Genomic DNA, 20,652 nt, shown 5'->3' on the forward strand with positions numbered 1-20,652 from the left:
CATCAGTGAAAGAGCAGCAGGTTTGTCCTGCTGTGCCTTAGATAGGTTTTTCAACAGTCCAGAACCTGCTCCAACTGTGAAAATCAAACATAGACATGATCCAAAGCTAATGGTGAAGTGTAGAGTGAACAGCATTGCAGTGTATTACATAGTGCAGTGGGTTACACACACACACACACACACACACACACACACACACACACACACACACACACTATTATACATGTTTGGTTGCCATCCATATTGAAGTGTTTACACTTGAAACACAGAAAAACAGTTCAGGCCCTCATTGAGCCCTTATCTGTTTGAATGAGCACTTGTTAAAACTGTTCTCACTATTCAGACAAAACAAAGCTCAAAGTATCTACTTGACTGCTGCTGTAGGGCTTGTAAGCACATGGAGCAGATTCACTTATATGTACTATCATATTCAAGCACTCAGATAAGGAATACTCCTTATACATTACAATCACAATGCTCATTTTTTACATTATTTCCCATTAAACAAAATCAGTTCCATTTTGTAATCTGCATTCCATTCATGCTATTGCTCAAAGAAAGTAGTAGACTTTGTGTTCCTGATGTCTGGTGTGTTTAAAGGTGATACTTTGACATTGAGAAGCTTTGACTCCACTAAATCCATGTTGGCAGGTGACTGGTGCTCACCTGATTTTCCTGATGCACGTTCCCTTTTTTGAATGAAATGCAAATGATCCTCTACCCTCAACTGGCTTCCTGTCATACTACAAAGCAGCAGGTCTGAGGTCAGCAGACCAGGACCATTCCAGTGGCATGTGTTCACCACAGGCTGTTCTGAGGTCAGTTGTATCTATCTGTGAAATGCCAGTGCAACACTACTAAGAAACCTTCAGATTCTGGCTGCCAGAAGAAGGGCCTCTAACCTGGAGTAATAAACCAAGCCTTAGGGAATGGCCTTTGAATGGCCAAACATTGTGTAAAAGAATCTTTATCTTATTAGCTCCCTAATATGCCTGAAATGTTGATATGATTGCATTGCTTCAATTACATATTACATAAGAAATAAAACACAACAAGGTGTGCTGTTATAGGAAAATAATTCATGATTGTGTGGTGTGATGTAACTGCCATAACACTGATTTCCACTAACAGCATATCCATCTTACACCAATTTGCCAACAATGAAAAATAAATAAATAGATTTTAACTTAATAATGAATTGTGGAACATCTGCCAGACAAGTTAGTTACTGTTATCACTTACGTTATGGGTCATGCCATCTCAAGTGGTCAAATAATTGCAAAGTTGGTTGCTTGACCATTTTTAATTTGACTCCTTTTTTTTTTTAGTAAACGAATTAGGAGACTACAGCTCAGAACTAATGCTTTTATCACATGAGAAACAACACCACAGCTCTATTTTTGACACTGTTTATTTCTAAAACACCCAAATGAACACTGTACTTCCATATCTGGATCAAATCTATTCATGTATACCAAATGTACACCTGTACCAAATGATAAATCAGGCTGGTTCTTCAAATCTGTCCTGCAGAGTTTACCTATTTACTAAGAGTTTATTTTTTACAGCAGAATGCTACTATAGAGGACTTATTTCTGTGAAAATTTCAAGTTTGTATCTGGTCCCGCACCAGAGCTATTCAACCAAAACATGAGGGAATTTTTTTTGAAATTTCACTTTCTCGACCCCATCAAAAAAAAAAGTCTCAAACCTGAAATGTTCTACATGCACACTATACTTGCCTAGGTATCCTCTAAAATTAAAACAGAGGCTCGAACCCTTCCCATTATAAACTGACCCTAAATATAGAACTGTGAGAAATCTTGAGCATTACATTTGGACTTAAGTTCTAAGTCTAAAGAACATGAATGTGCAAATCATATTATATATGTATATTATATACATAGAGTGGGCGAAATAATTATTGTAGCCGTCAACATTTTCTTGCAGTAAATATATTTCCGATGAGGTTATTCACATGAAATCCACACATATAAAGAAATACAAACATTAATGTCCATAAATAAAGTTATGTGTAATAAAGCGGAATGGCACAGGAAAAAACTATCGAACATGCTAAGAAGAAGCGGTTCTCCAAGGCAAGGTAAGGCAAGGAACCAGCTGAAATCTGTAAGTAATTATAACTAAATGTGCTCTAGAGATCAGTTTTCGTTTCAAGGAGCTAGGACCATCCTGAGCTGAGATACTGAGGTTTCCTGAGATTACTTCCATAAATGTTATAGAAATATCTAATTTACAGGAAGGATCACTATATCAACAAATATACATCTTTCTTTGTTAAATAACAACTCTTGTTTCATCTGTTTGTTGTTAGCCTTAGATTGTGTGGAGTGTCTGCTATTCAAGTCCCTGTCTACTAGCTGTTGCTATAGATATGATAACCAATTAGTATCACTGAATTCCAATTATAAATTGAATTGCAGCTGAAACTACTATCAGGACTGTGCTATTAGCTTATAGAAAATTAATCAACACATTCTGATCAATCAGATTTCAGCATTCAGCAGAGCTGTGTTATAAATCCTGAACCAGGATCTATAAAAGTGAGCTGAAACTCAATTCTATGCTTTCCTGGTAATGGTTTGTGCTCTTGTCTGAGCTGTGATGGCTTTATTGTCTTTTTCAATGCTGTTTTCTCATTCAGGCTGGGAGACTTAATGTGTTTCACAGTAACTTTTGGGCAGAGTTTTTGTTGTTGTTTGTGTTTGTAAACCTCACTGATTACATAATAACACTGTGCAGAAGCTTTGCATTCCTTGTGGCCCCTCTGTCACTGAAGATCAGCAGAACCCTTGACTGCCATCTGGTGCTGGTGTTCTTGCTATGAGGAACTGTAGTCTCCTCTACTGAGTACTGATGCCAAAATTTGGCCATGTATCTCTCTCTGCTCAGAGTTTGTGCGGATGTAGATATCATACTAATGAACAGCATGTACATAGACATGACAGGGATCTGGGATTTTTCTTTGTAGGATAGCGTTCTTTTTGTGCTATAGTTCTTCTTTATTAATTCATCTTGGGGTGCAAGAACACACTGACAGCACACTAGTTTACTCTGAGGCATTTAATTCAGATAACATGACCTGTATGAACTAGAGGGATGAAGATAATTTCCCAGTTAGGTTAAAGATCCATTTGTAGTGAACAGCTACAGAATAAAAACAGTTGTTTGTTTGTGTGTGCGTGTGTGTGTGTCCCAAAGCCAGCTCACTCGCTCCTACTGTGCGAACGTCCACTTGTTCTGTTGTTGTTTGTAGGACTGGAACTGAACTATACAGGAAGGAAAAGCTTTGGGAATCACTGTTTTAGACTACTAGACATTTATAAACGACTTTTCATTTGTGCGACTTTCTCAGTATCAAACATCAAGATTTCCTATGACAGCATCGTTTTCTAGCCTACGTAAAGCCCAAATGTAGAAACTATTTTATTGACTGGTTTTCATTTCAACAGCTGGCGCTTGAGCGTGCTCAAGCGTGTCAAACCGAGGCTGCTTCTCAAAGCGCACTACACTGGTCGTCCTATTCCTACACCTTCAATGTTATCGGTGCTGTTTTTGCGTACTGTTTAGTAGGGTAGGATGCGGTTTGGGACGTAGCCTAAATCCTTAATGTCCCACCTGCTTCCGAGCGGAGCGCTTGACTGGATACACGTCAGGCCGCGCGCGCGCTGCGTGGGGATTCCTCAGGATTACCCGGCGTGCCCCGCGGGAAAGATGGCGCTGGGAGAGAGGAGACGAGAATAACTTTCGGTCGGATCTTAAACACGTTGACGGTGAGAGCTGGATATCGGCGCTTTGGTTGTTTCGCTGGAGGCAAGTAAAGCACGACCGGCGGACTCGGTGTCTTTATTGTTGCAGTAGAGAAGCGAGCTGACGTTCCGAGACTAACCGCGACTCCTGACGATAGCAAGTATTAGCAGAACTGGGGGAAATAGTGCACAAACTTTATCACCGTGGCTCGGAGGAAGCGCTTGTTGATTTAATCTGACGGGTTTAGGAAGCCTGGTTCTCCACAGCGATTTTGGAAGAGGGGGGGAAAACGGAAGGTAGGAACTCTATATGTACATCGTTCTGTGTCAAAATGCCTTTTATTATTATTCTGACAGTAACACAATCACTGATATCAAGTAGTGATTAATTAACACACCCAGTAAACGGTTTACTATAGCGGTTTGATGGCACCGCTAGTAGTATAGGATTAAATGTCGCTAGACTGGTTCTTGTACAGTATTACCAGTCGAGATGGTCAGATTAATCCGTGATTATGCGGTAAACAGGAGGATTTGATTGTCCTCGTCCACCCCGAGAAGACTGTTAACAGCCTCAGGCTGAGAAAAGAAACCTGACATTTCACATTGTTCCCAGTTTGCCTGCACCAGACTGGTATCTTCGTCAAGAGACTGATTTTCAATCCAAATGGCATGGATTGATGGAAATGAAGGATACCGGTTTCAATACTGATACTAATAGCAATGCTCGCTGACCCTGAGTTAAGCAAGCAATCAGGTGAAGTGTAGAAGTAAAGCAATCGGCAAAACCTGTTTTATTTAATTTAATAGTGTGAATTGGTTACTTCTGTTGAAGTTCAGTGCAGTTCATCTTTTGCCAAACTGGGGACTCTTCATGTGTGTGTGAAAGAACAGATGGGTCATGTGGAGTCATTTTTTCAGGAAGGACTGAAGCTTCACCCTGGTAATGAGTTGACCAAAAATCCACCCAAGACACCGATTTCAGTCCATTCGAGGGTCACACTGTCTATAACGTTCAGTACGTTTTCATGGACAACAATAATCCGATATTAAGACAATACTCGGATTAAGAAACTACCATCTAAACAGTGATTATTGATTACCTTAATCCAACTAAAGTCATACTCGAAGTGCACACAAATCGAATTAAGACGTGGAGTATTCTCGAAGTGCATTACAGACGTGTACACACCTTAATCACATTATTAACGTTGTGTGGGAGTTTTCACCGCATTTTGCGACAGGACACGTACACACACGGCAGTGTTCAACCGTATGACGGCAAACGAGAGCATGGCTGCGTCCCAAACCGCGTACTTACCTACTATATAGTAGGGGAGATACATGTGGGTAAGTATGCACGTGGCACGGTGATGTAATGACGTGTGCTGTTAATCGATCTGTGTTCTATAACATGTAAAAGGGGAACATGAAAGGAGTATTCTAAAAGAAACTCATGTAAACACCTTAATCACAATATTGTCTTCTTCAGAATAAGGTCAGTAATTATTACTGCTGTAATAAACGATAATGAAATATAGCGGTAACTGAGAATATGACTAGCAATTTATAGGATATAAGTTTGTCACAAAACCCATCATTTAACTATCTGTAAGGTATCAGGCAACATACAGTGCATCCAGAACATATTCACAGCGCTTCACTTTTTCCACATTTTGTTATGTTACAGCCTTATTCCAAAATGGATTAAATTAATTATTTTCCTCAAAATTTTACAGCAATACCCCATAATGACAATGTGAAAGAAGTTTGTTTGAAATCTTTGCAAATTTATTAAAAATAAAAACAAAAAAAGCACATGTGCTCAATACTTTGTTGAAGCACCTTTGGCACAAATTACAGCCTCAAGTCTTTTTGAGTATGATGCTACAAGCTTGGCACACCTATTTTTGGGCAGTTTCTCCCATTCTTCTTTGCAGGACCTCTCAAGCTCCATCAGGTTGGATGGGGAGCGTTGGTGCACAGCCATTTTCAGATCTCTCCAGAGATGTTCAATCGGGTTCAAGTCTTGGCTCTGGTTGGGCCACTCAAGGACATTCACAGAGTTGTCCTGTAGCCACTGCTTTGTTATCTTGGCTGTGTGCTTAGGGTCGTTGTCCTGTTGGAAGATAAACCTTCACCTCAGTCTGAGGTCCAGAGCGCTCTAGAGCAGGTTTCCATCAAGGATGTCTCTGTACATTGCTGCACTCATCTTTCCCTCGATCCTGACTAGTCTCCCAGTTCCTGCCGCTGAAAAACATCCCCACAGCATGATACTTCCACCACCATGCTTCACTGTAGAGATGGTATTGGCCAGGTGATGACTGGTGCCTGGTTTCCTCCAGACATGACGCTTGCCATTCAGGCCAAAGAGTTCAATCTTTGTTTCATCATGGTCTGAGAGTCCTTCAGGTGCCTTTTGGCAAAGGTGCCGCCAGGCAGGCGGTCATGTGCCTTTTACTTAGGAGTGGCTTCCGTCTGGCCACTCTACCATACAGGCCTGATTGGTGGAGTGCTGCAGAGATGGTTGTTCTTCTGGAAGGTTCTCCTCTCTCCACAGAGACACGCTGGAGCTCTGTCAGAGTGACCATCGGGTTTTTGGTCACCTCCCTGTCTAAGGCCCTTCGCCCCCGATCGCTCAGTTTGGCCAGGCGGCCAGCCCTAGGAAGAGTCCTGGTGGATCCAAACTACTTCCATTTGTAGATGATGGAGGCCACTGTGCTCATTGGGTCTGTCAATGCTTCAGAAATGTTTCTGAACCCTTCCCCAGATCTGTGCCTCGATACAATCCTCTCTCGGAGGTCTACAGACAATTCCTTGGACTTCATGGCATGGTCTGTGCTCTCAAATGCATTGTTAACTGTGGGACCTTATATAGACAGCCTTTCCAAATCATGTCCAATCAACCGAATTTACCGCGGGTGGACTCCAATCAAGTTGTAGAAACATCTCAAGGATGATCAGTGGAAACAGGATGCACCTTCGCTCAATTTTGAGTGTCATGGCAAAGGCTGTGAATACTTATGTACGTGTGTTTTTTTTTTTTTTTTTTTTTTAATAAACTTGCAAAGATTTCAAACAAACTTCTTTCACATTGACATTATGGGGTATTATTTGTAGAATTGTGAGGAAAATAATTAATTTAATCCATATTGGAATAAGGCTGTAACGTAACAAAATGTGGAAAAAGTGAAGCGCTGTGAATACGTTCCAGATGCACTGTATGTGTAGCCCAGGGAGGCTTAAAACACTTTCACTGCTGTTGTGAACATGTCTGACTTGATGAGTTTCTCAAGTATGATTTGCTTTTCATCAAAATATTCTGACTGCCTTTGTTCAGTCTCGTCAAATGAATTATTCACAAATTTAAAACAAAATCTCTGCATTTTTAAACTGGTTTGTGAGAGGTCTACATGATGTGCAGACCTGTACAGTAATAACTGTAAGCTACAGTGAGCATTTTCCGACTCCTGAGTTTTTATTATAAGTGCAATTTGGTCAGGACTACTGAATACTGTGATATGAATACTACTGAATATGTGATACTCAGTTGACTATTAGTAGAATTCAGGTGTTGTGTAAGTCTAAGCCAGTTGTTTCTTTCAGTTATTGTTAATGGGACACCCACAATTGGTTTAAATGCTGATGTGGGCAAAAAAATTAATTCAACCTTTTGTTAATGCTTATGTTGAATTGCTCATCGTTTACCTGTTGGTCTGTTTAGTTTGCATTTAACGTGACCTTCATTCATGTTAAAGCAGCCTGATGGCTAAATGGTAAAGCTGTACAGACCTGTTACGCCTTGGGACCTGAACGATTTGCGATGGCACTGCACTTATTTCCTGATAAAGGTGTCTTTTAGTCACTAGACATGCACATACTTGGTGCACTGGCGATGTGTCTATTTATTAAGGGGTTTGGGGTGTTGGAATGGGAGGTTTATCAATTTTGAAGTGACCAAGGATTTGTAAAAGGTTTGGTTGAAAGTAGTACTTTGAGAAGCGTCACTGTTAGCACAGTGAAAAGTGCCCGTGAAGGGTTTGCAGTAGGAGTGCTTTTGTGATGTAACCATTTAATCAGTCACAGTTTGACCTTGGGGGTATGCTAGTACGGGTTATTGCTGGAAAAAAAAGACAGAAGCCTTCTTTGTTTCAGTAAGAAGAATGGGAGATGAGCCAATCGACATATGAATCTGGAATGTCCGAGAGCGAGTGTGGTGAACTCTCTGATATTAACTACCACCCACTGGTAAAGGTTAATGGGGAATGTTTTAAGTTCATTCAAGTGAAATTAAATGCATCACATTACATTCGACTTAGCTAACATTTACACAAATATAGAGTTAATATTAATTCGTAATTAGTAACGCTGCTGAAATCTTTGGCCAGAAATTTGAGTAAAACAAAAAAAATTATGGTAGTGAAAATTAGGTGATGTGTTTAAACACTTTGAGCACTAGATGAACGGTGAAAATGTCGGTGATGTGGCCGTTAGAGTATTATCTCTAAAATGTATTGTGTGACATACAGCTGAGTTTTTGCAATTGCCGTGCCGGTATGTAGTTCCTGATTGCACAGCTGATATTATTACATCCGCCCCTACTAGACCTGAAATAGTGGAAATGCTGGTTTTCCTGTCCTTTTTTTTTTTTAGGCTGTGGGTTCCTGAAGATTAAATCATTAATCGTATTTCCTTAATGGTGACTCACAAGCAGGGAAAAATCAATATTGCACAAGCCTGGATGGGGAACGATGGAAGATTGCTAAATGTATGGTGATGCATGTATGATGTGCTTTTTTTCCTTCTTGAGTTCTGGTAAGTGATTTTATGCTTCACAAATTATATACAGGTGCATTTCAAAAAATAAAAAGTTTGTTTTTTCCCGTAATTTAATTAAAAAAGTGGACCTTTCATACGTTCTAGATTCTTTACACATAAAGTGAAATATTTCAAGTCTTTTTTTGTTTTAATCTTAATGATTACGGCTTACAGCTCATGGAAATCAAAAATCCGGTATCTCAAAATATTCGAATAAAGAATTTATAATACAGAAATGTCTACCTGAGAAGAGCTGTAATCAGCTAATTAACTTCAAACAACTGGAAAAGTTTCCTGAGCCTTTAATCTCTCAGTTTGGTTCAGTACACACAACCACAATCATGGGGAAGATGAAAGTATATTTTGCATTTCATTTGGAAATCAAGGTCCCAGAGTCTGGCGGAAGAGTGGAGAGACACAGAATCCAAGTTGCTTGAAGTCCAGTGTGAAGTTTCCACAGTCAGTGATGATTTGAGGTCCCATGTCATCTGCTGGTGTTGGTCCACTGTGTTTTCTCAAGTCAAAAGTCAATGCAGCGTCTACCAGGAGATTTTAGACCACTTCATGCTTCCATCTGCTGACGAGCTTTATAGAGATGCTGATTTCCTGTTCCAACAAGACTTGGCACCTGCCCAGAGTGCCACAACTACTAGTAACTTGTTTGCTGTCCTTGGTATTACTGTGTTTGATTGGCCGGCCATCTCGCCTGACCTGAACCCCATAATCTTTGAGAGACACCAGACCCAACAGTATAGACGAGCTGAAGGGCGCTATCAAAGCAACCTGAGCTTCCATCACACCTCAGCAGGCTGATCGCCTCCATGCCACGCCGCATTGATGCAGTAATTCCTGCACAACAAGCCCCGAGCAAGTATTGAGTGCATAAATTAACAAACTTTTCAGAGGGTCAGCATTTCTGTATTATAAATTCTTTATTCGAATATTTTGACATATTGGATTTTTGATTTCCGTGAGCTGTAAGCCGTAATCATCAAGATTAAAACAGAAAAAAGGCTTGAAATATTTCACTTTATGTGTAATGAATCTAGACTATATGAAAGTTCCACTTTTCAAATTAAATTACGGATTTTTTTTTTTTTTTACTTTAACACGATATTCTAATTTTTTGAGATGCACCTGTACAGTCAGTGATTAGCGTCCTTTATGAGTTTTTGACATTTCTGTGCCAGCTCTGTTTGGATACACATTGGGTGATCTTCATAATTGGAGCTTGTAATGCGGAGTGGTTCAGTAAACTGTGGCAGTGAAATCTGGGCTGCAGTTTTGTGCTAATGAGGAGAGATGAAGCACAGGCTGGTACACTTTGACACACTGTCAAATCATCTCCCTTTTTAATCTATGCGTTTGCTTTTTTATCATTCCATGTGGAAAAAGCCTTAGAAAAAAAAAAGTGGTCTGAGATTTTGAGGCATGTAATTATCTATCGAGTAGTGTGCACAGGTCTGTGCTGGGCAGATTTATGAGATGCTGAAAGAGTTTTGCATGCGAAATATTGCAGTAGACAACATATATATTTCATCATTTGGAACTTGTGAACAATCCAGTCCAAGCGCATAGTTGAGGGTTATGGGCCTTATTCAAGGTGGCTCACCTGTCATTAGCGTTTCTACTGCCCCTCAACACCACTGTTATTATGAAGCTCTCATGTTTAGGTGGTCACTGAACACAAGTTAGTCGAGAGAAAGTAAAACTATATCTATTCAGTGCATTTATGTGCCATTTATTATGAGGAATTTGCCAATACTTTGGAAATGCAGAGCTTAGGTTTGTTGTGCAGGTTTGTTTTGGTTGTTTGAAGTGTATAGCTGTAAGAAAGTAGTTCATTTAAAATTCTGCATTTTTTTTGGCCATTTGTTCTGTTTTTAATTTAAAAGGCCAGAGTAGGCCTGTATCATTATCTGCTTATGTTGTGATGAAAGTCATGTTGTTTTGGAGGGCTGTAGTTGTGTCTGCATGAAGGCCTTTTGAGTGTGAGGGTGACCGAGTCTGCAGCACTGCGTGGTGGATGCATTCCTCTCCTCAGCCGTGCCCCAGTCACTGTGGAATGCTCTTGAGTAACCATCCATTTAATTCTTGTGCAAATTAGCCCTTCAGCTGCCCACTCTCATTGTCAGCATGTCAGGGCCATGTTTTATGTTTGCTGCTTCAATCCAGTTATCTGTGACCTGCAGTATAACCATTGCTTTTTGTCTGACACCACTAAAGATTCAAACTACCAGCTTTACAATGTTTCTCAGTCTCTCACGGTTTTTTGGGGTTTTTTTTTTTAGCCCCCTGCCCAAGCCTCAAGATATCTAACTGAGGATTAATATTATCGTTGTGTCTCTGTGTATCTACTTATAAAAATTTTAAAAAAAAATTTTTAATATACCAAAAAGAATGCTTTCTCATATTGAGGTTATCTTGCATGCTATAATACAGAGTAAAAATGGTGAAGGAGGGTATATTGGCAGAAAAAAAGACCCAAATTTATTTGTGCCTTGTGTCTCTTAATGGGTCATTTTTGAAACATGTTTTGTTAAATACTCCTTTTAACATAATACAATACAAGTATAAAATTCAATTTTATTTGTATAGCGATTTTAACAATGGACATTGTCTCAAAGCAGCTTTACAGAAACATATAAACACAGTATACAGATTTGAAGTGTGTGAATTTATCCCTAATGAGCAAGCCGGTGGGAAAGGTGGCAAGGAAAAAGTCCCTGAGATGATATGAGGAAGAAACCTTGAGAGGAACCAGACTCAGAAGGGAACCCGTCCTCATCTAGGTAACAACGGATAGTGTGAAAGTAAAGGGAAGTTCATTATGGTTTTATTATGAAGTCTGTTTGTTGAACAGATCCACTGTTCACTAAAGGAGACTTGAGTGCAAAAGTGTATGTTGTAATTGTAGTCCAAGCGGTACCATCCTAAGCAATCTCCAGGCTGTAGCCTCCATTTAATGAGCGCTCCATCCAGAGGTAGGGCATCAGGATAGATCCGGCAGGTCCGGAGAGCAGAAAGGGTCAGGATCACTGGCATTTCCATAAAATTATGTGTGGCGCGACAGAAGGGGAGAGGGAGCTAAAGAGAGGGAGAGATTATCTTTATAACGTAGTCTTTATGTTCAATCTTTTCTACAACTGGATCTCAGCAATGATTATAAGCTACATTTCTTCAACTTTATAGTTGGAAGAACCACTTGCTTATAAACTACTAATAAGGTGATGTGTGATTGAAGTTAACTTTATCCTCAATGTCTTTTAAATTAAACACATCCCTCAAATTAAGTGTTTGCCTGACATTTCCACGGTACACTGCCTAGGAGAATATCAAGCCTTAATATCAGGTGACTCAAGATATTGATTCACGAACTGTTTAGCTTGCCTTAAACGGAATATATAAGCACTTAAATGTATAAAGAAGCAGATTTGCCCAGACTCGGCCTTCACGTTGGAGAAAAAACAGAAACTCCCTCCTTCCCTTAGCAGAAATATCATTAAAAAAAAAATGCATGTAATGACCGGGCAAAAAGACAGCAATTCTCACATACATGTTTCAGCGCAAGCACAGAACCGTCTAGTGCACACATTGTTGCATTCACACACACCGGCGCTGGTGCTCAGAGCTCTTGTATCTCATCAGCATGACGGCTTTACTCCTGAAGATGTACAGAAGCCCAAAGGCAGACGCATATTCTCCGGTCCTTTTGTATGCTCCAACTGGTTTCGCTTGTCATGATATTAATGTTGGGATTTGATTTCAGCCACGTCACTAATCCAAGTACAGCATTTATTAGTCATGTAAGAAGGTTTTCAGACGTAGACGCTGTCTGGTTGTATATTAGGAGATCCGGGGGTGGTAGTGTCGGTTGCTAGTGCCATCTTGCAATGGCACCTCGGCTGCCAACACATAGCAGGACATTCATTGACTCATACAGTATGACGTTCTGTCTGTTCCTGTCTCCTGCTCAGTGTCTTGTCCTGTTTCCTCTGAATTTGGAGCTCCTCCAGTCAATGCCCAATGCTGACCCATTATCCACTGTATTCTTTAAAGGTCCCTGTATTTTTCTCCTTATTATGTCGATTTTTCTTTACCTGTCTTCACCTGTTGTGACACCCAAATTTCTCCGTCTGAGGATTAATAGTCTTATCTTATCTTAAACCCGCCAGGGTGTTGTATCAAGATATTTTGCACTATTGCACCATAGTATGTGTTATGGTTGCACAGCTGCATTTGATGTTTACAGAAAGACAATTGAGCTCTAATATGTGCGGCAGCGTTCATGCAGACTGAGAGACTATTTATGCCGGTACCTCGGCTGTGCTACTGTGTCATGTTACAGCAGTAGTGTAAGTGATCTAGAACTCTATAGGCTGACATAAAGAAATCCTGGTAATCCTGTGTGCACTGTGAATGTCCTCAGTGTCCAAGACACTAAACAAAAATGCACAGTGGCTCCCTGTGACTTAATCTGTCGTATTCTCTCAAGTTGCTCCTTTTTTCTTGTTACCTAAAGGTTTCTGCAGCAGGCCCAAGATTGCCTTTAGCTCCACGGATTCCTGGCACTTTTGCAGATTGCATATCATGGCTGGTTGAGTGCATCCTTTCCAAGGAGCAGTGAATCAAACACGAGGAGCCAAAAAAGAGCCGCTTCAGCATTGTTCTGACCTCCCATGAGTTCGACCGCTACTAAAGTGACATAAAATGATTACAGATCTCGTTTTAGAATGCATACACGCACACACACACACACACACACACACACACACACACACACACACACGTACAGGCTGCTCATGCATTCACATCTACATCAGCACCCTTTTGTGGATTTGATGGACACGTGTTAATGAGCGCCTTTTCATTTTGATCGGGCTTTGGCACACTTCCTGGCATTCTTGATGGCTGGCAGCAGGTAGCACGGCTCGTGAGAATTGCTCGAATCCACTGCAGCTCCGCCATGTCAACCAATGGCCTCAGCTGTTGTCTCTCATGGTCTCTTACAATTCCTACTCTCTGTAAATTTTGCGTGTCATTTTTGATATGTTGTCTTTTTCCTTGTCTCTATACAGTAGGAATACCTGGTAGCTATGGAGTACTACTTCATTATGTAGTTCATTATGAAGTAAGCTTTATGATGTCCTAAATAGTAAGGGTGTAATGATGGATCATGACACGACAAGGAAAAGACTACATATCAGAAATGACACAAAATTGACAGAGTAGAATTCGGAAGAGATATCCTGAGAGACAACAGCTGAGGACGCGGTGATTGGTTGACGTGGCGAAGCTGCAGAGATTCAAGCAATTCTCACGAGCTGTGCTACCTGCCGCCAGCTATCACGAACATGATCGTGCCACGATTCATCACTGTGCAAAAATGTCACTTTTGCATTGTGGAAATGGTGAGATCAACATTCTGTTGATTTATGCCTCTAAAGCAGCTGTACTGTTTGAACACTAAAAGTCTAAATCTGTGCGTCTCATAGACTTAAATTATATAGAGAGCATGCTGGTCACATGATCGCCTTCTTTCGTGGAGAGCCTGCGGCTTTATCGTCTGCCCTTTGACCAATCGCCTGATAGCTCTGGATCACAGTGACTTTTGACATGCATTATAGGTCATATGGTTAATGGACTAGGGATGGGTATCGTTAAGGTTTTAACGGTATTACTACTCTTATCGATACTACTTATCAATCCAGGATTTTAACAGTATTTTTAGCGGTACTGTGTGTTGTGTTTTTTGTTTTTTCTTTCTTTTTTTTATTATGAAAAAAAGGAACCAATTGAGAACAGAATTAACATTGCTTTATTTTTTGAAGTGTGAAAGAAATAAAATAATTATCTATAGTGAAAGAAACGGCCATGTTTGAACAAATAACTATTATACAAACAAAATAACTGAATATAAAACAAATGAAATAAATAATATTTTCCTGTAAAAGAACATACAGTGGTATAGAGCAACATGGGTGGGGCATGCAGGTAGGCTGCAAAAGGTTTTAACAGTTTTTAACTATTCTTCTGGAGAAAGATTAAATATTTGCCTTTTCTGGCAGAAGATGGGACCTCTCCTGGCTTAATGTGTTCTCTGCAGTTGAAAACACCCTCTCACTAGGGGTCTAGGAGGCTTGAGCTTGGGCGGCTGTGGTTCAGTTGGAAGAGCAGGTTGTCCACTAATCATAGGGTTGGCGGTTCGATTCCCAGCCCACATGACTCCACATACCGAAGTGTCCTTGGGCAAGACACTGAACCCCAAATTGCTCCCGATAGCAAGTAAGCGCCTTGCATGGCAGCTCTGCTACCATTGGTTTGTGTGTGTGAATGGGTGAATGAAACACAGTGTAAAGTGCTTTGGATATATAAGTGTAGACCATTTACTATTTGAGCACAGAGGTAGCTTGTTGCAGTGTTTGTGAGGACGGGCAGAATAGCGCTCTTCTACCACCACCACATCACAGGATCTTTAGCCGTAGGAATGGGAGGCAGGCTTTTGCAGGCCTCAGGTCAACAGGTTCGCTGAGGGTGAGGACTAAGGTATCCTCTTGGATCGTCAACCTCAATTTCCTGTCCTACTCTGAGAACAGTTCCTCCAAGGCACCCCTTGTTTTGTACAATAGAGGAATTGTCTCCCTCAGTTTCCTCACGGTCTCCTTCAGACTCCTCCTCCTATTGCTGGTGCTCTTCTGTCCTGTCTTCATGTCCTGTCATGTTGTCAACAGCTTTCTTCCTCAGTCTGTCCCAATTTGCATCACTGATTGACCTCCCTTAAAATCTGGGGTCTGTTGCTGTGGCTTCACACAGGAAGGCTGGAATTTCTTCTTTTGATATCGCTGGGAGAGCTTCTCCCACACCTTCGCTTTGATAGTTGCCACAAACATTGTATCCTCTTCCATTTCTCTTCCAGTATTTGAAGGATGGGTAAGATTTGACCACAGGTGGCATTCTTTTCACTTGAAACACACAGTGTGGATGTATAGTTGATTCTTATGAGCTGGACAATCTCCTCAGCCTTATGGAAGTCTTCATCCTTCAGACGGTCCTGGTTGTCCTTGGTCAATCCTTTTTGCAGTTGTGGGTCCAAGCCTGCTTGGATCGCTGGATACTGCTCCGGGAATCTCTCTATCATTAGATAGGGCGAATTCCACCTGGTCTGGACATCCAGGATGAGTGAGTGTTGTGGAAGGCTTGAAACAATTACAATAACAAAAAACCCCCAAAACCACACATTTAATTACTACACTTGAATATTGATTTAAATTGTTAGATGTGTGAATTTCAAATTAACTCATACTAATAGATTGAACTGACTTATCAAGGAGCTGCTGCTTTTCCGTCAACACTGTTTTGGACATAGAGGATCTCTTGAACCATATGACCACTGCTCTGATTCAGGCTGCCCCCGAATTACAAAAGGGCTGTATATTAGTCCATCACTCCACAAAACAATAAACAGCAACACAATTTCATAACAATATAACAAATGAAAACTACCCTTTTTTTAAATTTTTTATTATTATTTTTTTTTATATAAACTGTAGGGATATGTGCAAGGCACTCAACCCAAAATACACCCCTCCCTCCAGAAGTTCTCTTAGTGACACATTAATTCCTTCCTGGTAATCTGTTGAAAAGGTCGTAATGGATAGTATTTTTTAATTTTGTAAATTTTCTGTGCTGCCAGATTCAATGTATGTGCAAAACATTCTGTTTTTAGGATCTGTAGCTTCTTGATGGCAATATCTATTTTGCCAGCGTTATCAACAGTCACATCTACAATCTTGCTCGGCTCTATCTCAAATTCTTCCAGAATGTCTGAGATCTCCTCTGCTATTACTTCACCAGTTTGTGATTTGGACTTTGCTCTGGTGTGGAGGACTTTGTTTTACACTGCCCTGGCTTGTGATAGTGATCCTGCCGGAGGTTGGTCCACCCATCTGATGTGATGGCCAGATTTGGCACGTCATGCAGCTCACTGATCACATTCGGCCTTTTCAATTAGTTGAAATTAGTTAATTCGATTAGTTGGTCTGCGCACGGCACGGAGGAGATTTACTCATTATGTTACTTCTGTTCCGAAAATACGCTCTGGAGAGTAAATACTAAAGTTGTGTCTCAAATGACGTACTATACACTTACACTATGCACTACCTAGTGCAGCGTTTCTCAACCGGCGGTCTGCGGACCCATAGTGTTCAGTGGTGTAATTGCAGGGGGTCCATAGGAAAGTTTTTAAAATGTTTAAATAATATTTTATACACACACACACACACACACACATATATATATATATATATATATATATATATATATATATATATATATATATATATATATATATATATATATATATATATATATATAGTTAAATGTATAAAAACATATTCAAATGAGATGTTTTAAAATTAATAAATTTGGTTATTCGCAAATGTCACGTTAGCTGAGCTGACGATCATTCATTGATGGATTTATTTTAAATTTATTTACAAATGAAATGATAATTTGCAAAAAACTTATGAGTGGTAGATAAGTGTTGCATTGATGGATAAAATAAACAAAGGATAATTCAGAGTCAAATTAAAAGTCACACCAACAATAAAATGTTAAAAATGAAATCTTGATTTGATTAAATTTTAATGTTAATATTATTCATGTAAAATATTAATAAAATAAAGCAACATATAGAAATGACTGTTAAATATATAGCCTATAAGTGATGTGAAGTGAGGGGGTCCTTGTGGATTGTTTGAAATATACTAGGGGTCCAAAGCTCACAAAAGGTTCAGAACCACTGGTCTAGTGGATGAATTAGAGAAAGGTAATATCATCTCAAATGGAACACATTAGTTTTTCACTAACCTGAAAGTTTGCCCCATCCGGTTAATCGAAAAAAAAAAATAAATAAAAATATTCGGCCAACGATTTTCATAATCGATTATGAAAATAATCCTAGCTTACAGCCCTAGTTTACGTACTGATTTATTTATTTATTTATTTGGGATTTTAAATACCAGTAGAAAATATATTGAATGCGTAATGTCATTTCACCTAAATGAAATCATCATTTGAATGTAAGGTAAGCAAATCAATTAGGGCGATTTTACATTTTTTTTTTTAATGGCGTGAACAACGACAATTCACTTTGACTTAATGAACAAAAACATGTTGGATCAATGTCGGAGGTGAACGTCGAACGTTTGGTACTCATCCCTATAAACAGCCACATTATGACAGTTAAAATGAGCTCTTCAGTAATGTTAAATCACCACCAGCCATGCGCTGCTGCAATCTGCAGTGTCTGAGAAAGAGGTTCTGGATAAATCCGGCCATTCTAGCCTGCTTTGGAGCTCTATTTCTTCTTAAAATGACACCTCAGGCACTGATCCAGAGCTCATTGTTTCAATCCATCATTTTCCCTGAGACTTTGTTTAGTCAATCAAATTTTTGGATATGGTGAATTTGTAGTATCATTTGCTTACAATTTTAAACCTCTGTTTGCAGCAATTTCTGATTTGTTTAGTTTTATAATGACAGAAATACGGTTTGTTTTGCATTGTTTATGATTCAGAAATAAGTCTCATAATTTTCATCATTCTAATTTTGTTCAAAATATTCTGAGAATTAAATTGAAACAAAGCGTGACCAGAGCTTGATGGTAGTAATAAATGAATTCCTGAGCCATCTTCACCCAAAGAAAGATTGACCACTTTGACATTTACTCTTGGATTTTCCACATTTCCCTTCAGTCTTGCTTAATTAGTGAATTGTGTACTTTTGCTCTTCGCTTTATTTTATGGAGGTGTTTGCTAACAGCTTTCCATTTGAGTGAGATAACCCGAGGGCACTCGATGCAGAAATATAATAAATTGGTTAAATTAGCAGTAAAAGTAGAAAAGCCAGCCTGGATTAGACGTCTGTTTGTCCAGCACTCTCTGCAGACTCTGAGTGATTTTGAGCTGACAGCTCATATAACACCATGCTGGTAAACAACCGAGGGACATACGGGCAAGCTGAATTTCACTGCTAACTTCCAGAAAAATGACACTCAAAACAGATCAAACATTTCTGTGACATATGACTACTCACTTCTGGCATCAGTGAGTGAGATTCCATCCACCTTCAAGGATACACCCAGAGGATGCCAGTAATTTCAGAAGGACTGCTGTTGAATTTATTTGTTTGTTTGTTTGTTTATTTATTTATACAATTCATGTTTTTAGCAGTAAACATGTTGTCATCCTCATATGTATGGATGACAACAAGCCAAAAGCTAAAGTCCGGAAGAATATCCTATTATAGATTTAGTCCCCTTTTGCTGTTATATTAACCTCCACTCTTCTGGGAAGACTTTGCACTCGATTTTGGAGCGTGACTGTGGGGATTTGTGCTCATTCAGCCACAAGAGCATTAGTGGTCAGGTGCTGATTTCGGGAGAGGAGGCCTGGAGGATAGTCACTATTCCAGTTCATCCCAAAGGTGTTCAGTGGGATTGAGGTCAGGGCTCTGTGCAGGCCACTCGAGGTCTTCCTCCAACCTTGGCAAAACCATCTTCGTGGACCTCGCTTTGTGCACAGGAGCACTGTCATGTAGGAACGTCTTCGGGCTTCCTAGTTCCAGTGAAGGGAAAGACATCCTTTACAATTGTGTGCTTCTAACTTGGTTTCAACAGTTTGGGGAAGGCCCACATATGGGTGTGATGGTCAGGTGTCCACAAACATTTGGCCATATAATGTATATATGAAATGCAATGTGTACTGTCTGGTTTGATCTTGTAATTTTCATGTGATGAGTGTGTTCTGGAGTCCAACGGCAGGACCAGAGACTACTTTTTCTAGCAATTCTCAGTTTTCTAAACTGGCCTTTGGTTATGTAAAAGCTGGCTGAGCGGTGACAGAAATTTGGTCAGATTAGTAAGTAGACATTCTGTGGATATTATGTAATGTTACATATGATTAGCTTCTAGGCTGTAGCCTCTGACTGTATAATGTCTCTGTGTTTCAAGACTGACAACTCCACTTTGGGTTCCTGTCAAAATCATACCAAAGAAAAGAAGAAAAAGCAAGAGAGTGGTTGTCCACAGTGTGTCTTCCATCACCATTACTTTTTAGCATTAGCCTTGTAGCTCCAGTGTTATGAAAATTGTGTGACGCAACTGTCAGACATCCACCATATCTTGGCCATTCAATTACATTTGGGGTGTTTGTAAAATTTACGGAGAGGTAGACTGCGGTAGATCAGATTTGAGTCTGTAGCTCTTCTGCAGCCCAAATGTTTTTTTAATGCAACTTTAATTGGAACCTGAAGAGTTGAGGAACAAAAACCCATCTGTGTCTCTGACATGCCAGTGAAAGCTTAGTGGAACAAAGCTCTAATAATAATTCCTAATAGCACAGATTTGATTCTTTGTTACCTTTCTGTAGAATTGTACAGAAGTAACAGCTTTGGGAGCAGCGATTTTATGTTTTATGTGCTTACTTCTCTAATCCCTTACACCGTGAACAATTCAGTTGAACTTCATTTTATTTTCATCAGATTTTTATTACATTGGGAGAAAATGTTGTTTTACCCAATTCTCTTCCAGTTTTGTAATTTTTCAATTCCCATCCACTTAGCTAGCTCTTCCCTATCACACGACAACTACCGGGGGGTGAAGGCTAACATGCTTCCTCAGAGAGATGTGAAGCCAGCCAAACACTAACTACTTTTTTACATATGCATGAGCTCAACCACCCTCAATCGGCTGGCTTTGATTGACAGCGGAGGGAGGATTGACTGGTTTACCGCAAGGATTTCATGCCATTGTTATTTATTTTTTGATATAGATGTTTGCAGATATTTTTATTCTAACCGTCATTTAGTTAAGATTGCTGCTGACAGATCCTGCACAAGCAAGACAAGTCAAGACGGTTTTTATTGTCATTCCTCTATATAGCTTGTATACATTGGAACAAAATGTCATTTCTTCAGGACCATGGTGCAACACGGAACAGTACGCAAGCCTACATAAAGTGCAAATACATCACAGTCTGATAATAAATACACAGAACGTGGGCTG

The 20,652-nt window shown here is 39.8% G+C and overlaps 1 protein-coding gene across 4 annotated transcripts in view; it reads left to right on the top strand.

Annotated features, from left to right (window-relative positions):
- The first annotated feature begins 3,636 nt into the window (after nucleotides 1–3,636).
- Nucleotides 3,637–20,652, top strand: part of tjap1 (tight junction associated protein 1 (peripheral)) — an 84,150-nt gene continuing 67,134 nt past the window's right edge. For 2 of the 4 annotated variants that reach the window (XM_053679590.1, XM_053679589.1), the window contains exon 1: nucleotides 3,641–4,067. The gene's annotated coding sequence lies outside the window, so the exon portion shown is untranslated. Of the gene's footprint in view, nucleotides 4,068–20,652 lie in introns of all 4 variants that reach the window. The other 2 variants (XM_053679592.1, XM_053679591.1) reach the window with 2 other exon arrangements.

The sequence above is a fragment of the Ictalurus punctatus genome, chromosome 3 (assembly GCF_001660625.3).
Source record: "Ictalurus punctatus breed USDA103 chromosome 3, Coco_2.0, whole genome shotgun sequence".
Classification (NCBI taxonomy): Eukaryota; Metazoa; Chordata; class Actinopteri; order Siluriformes; family Ictaluridae; genus Ictalurus; species Ictalurus punctatus.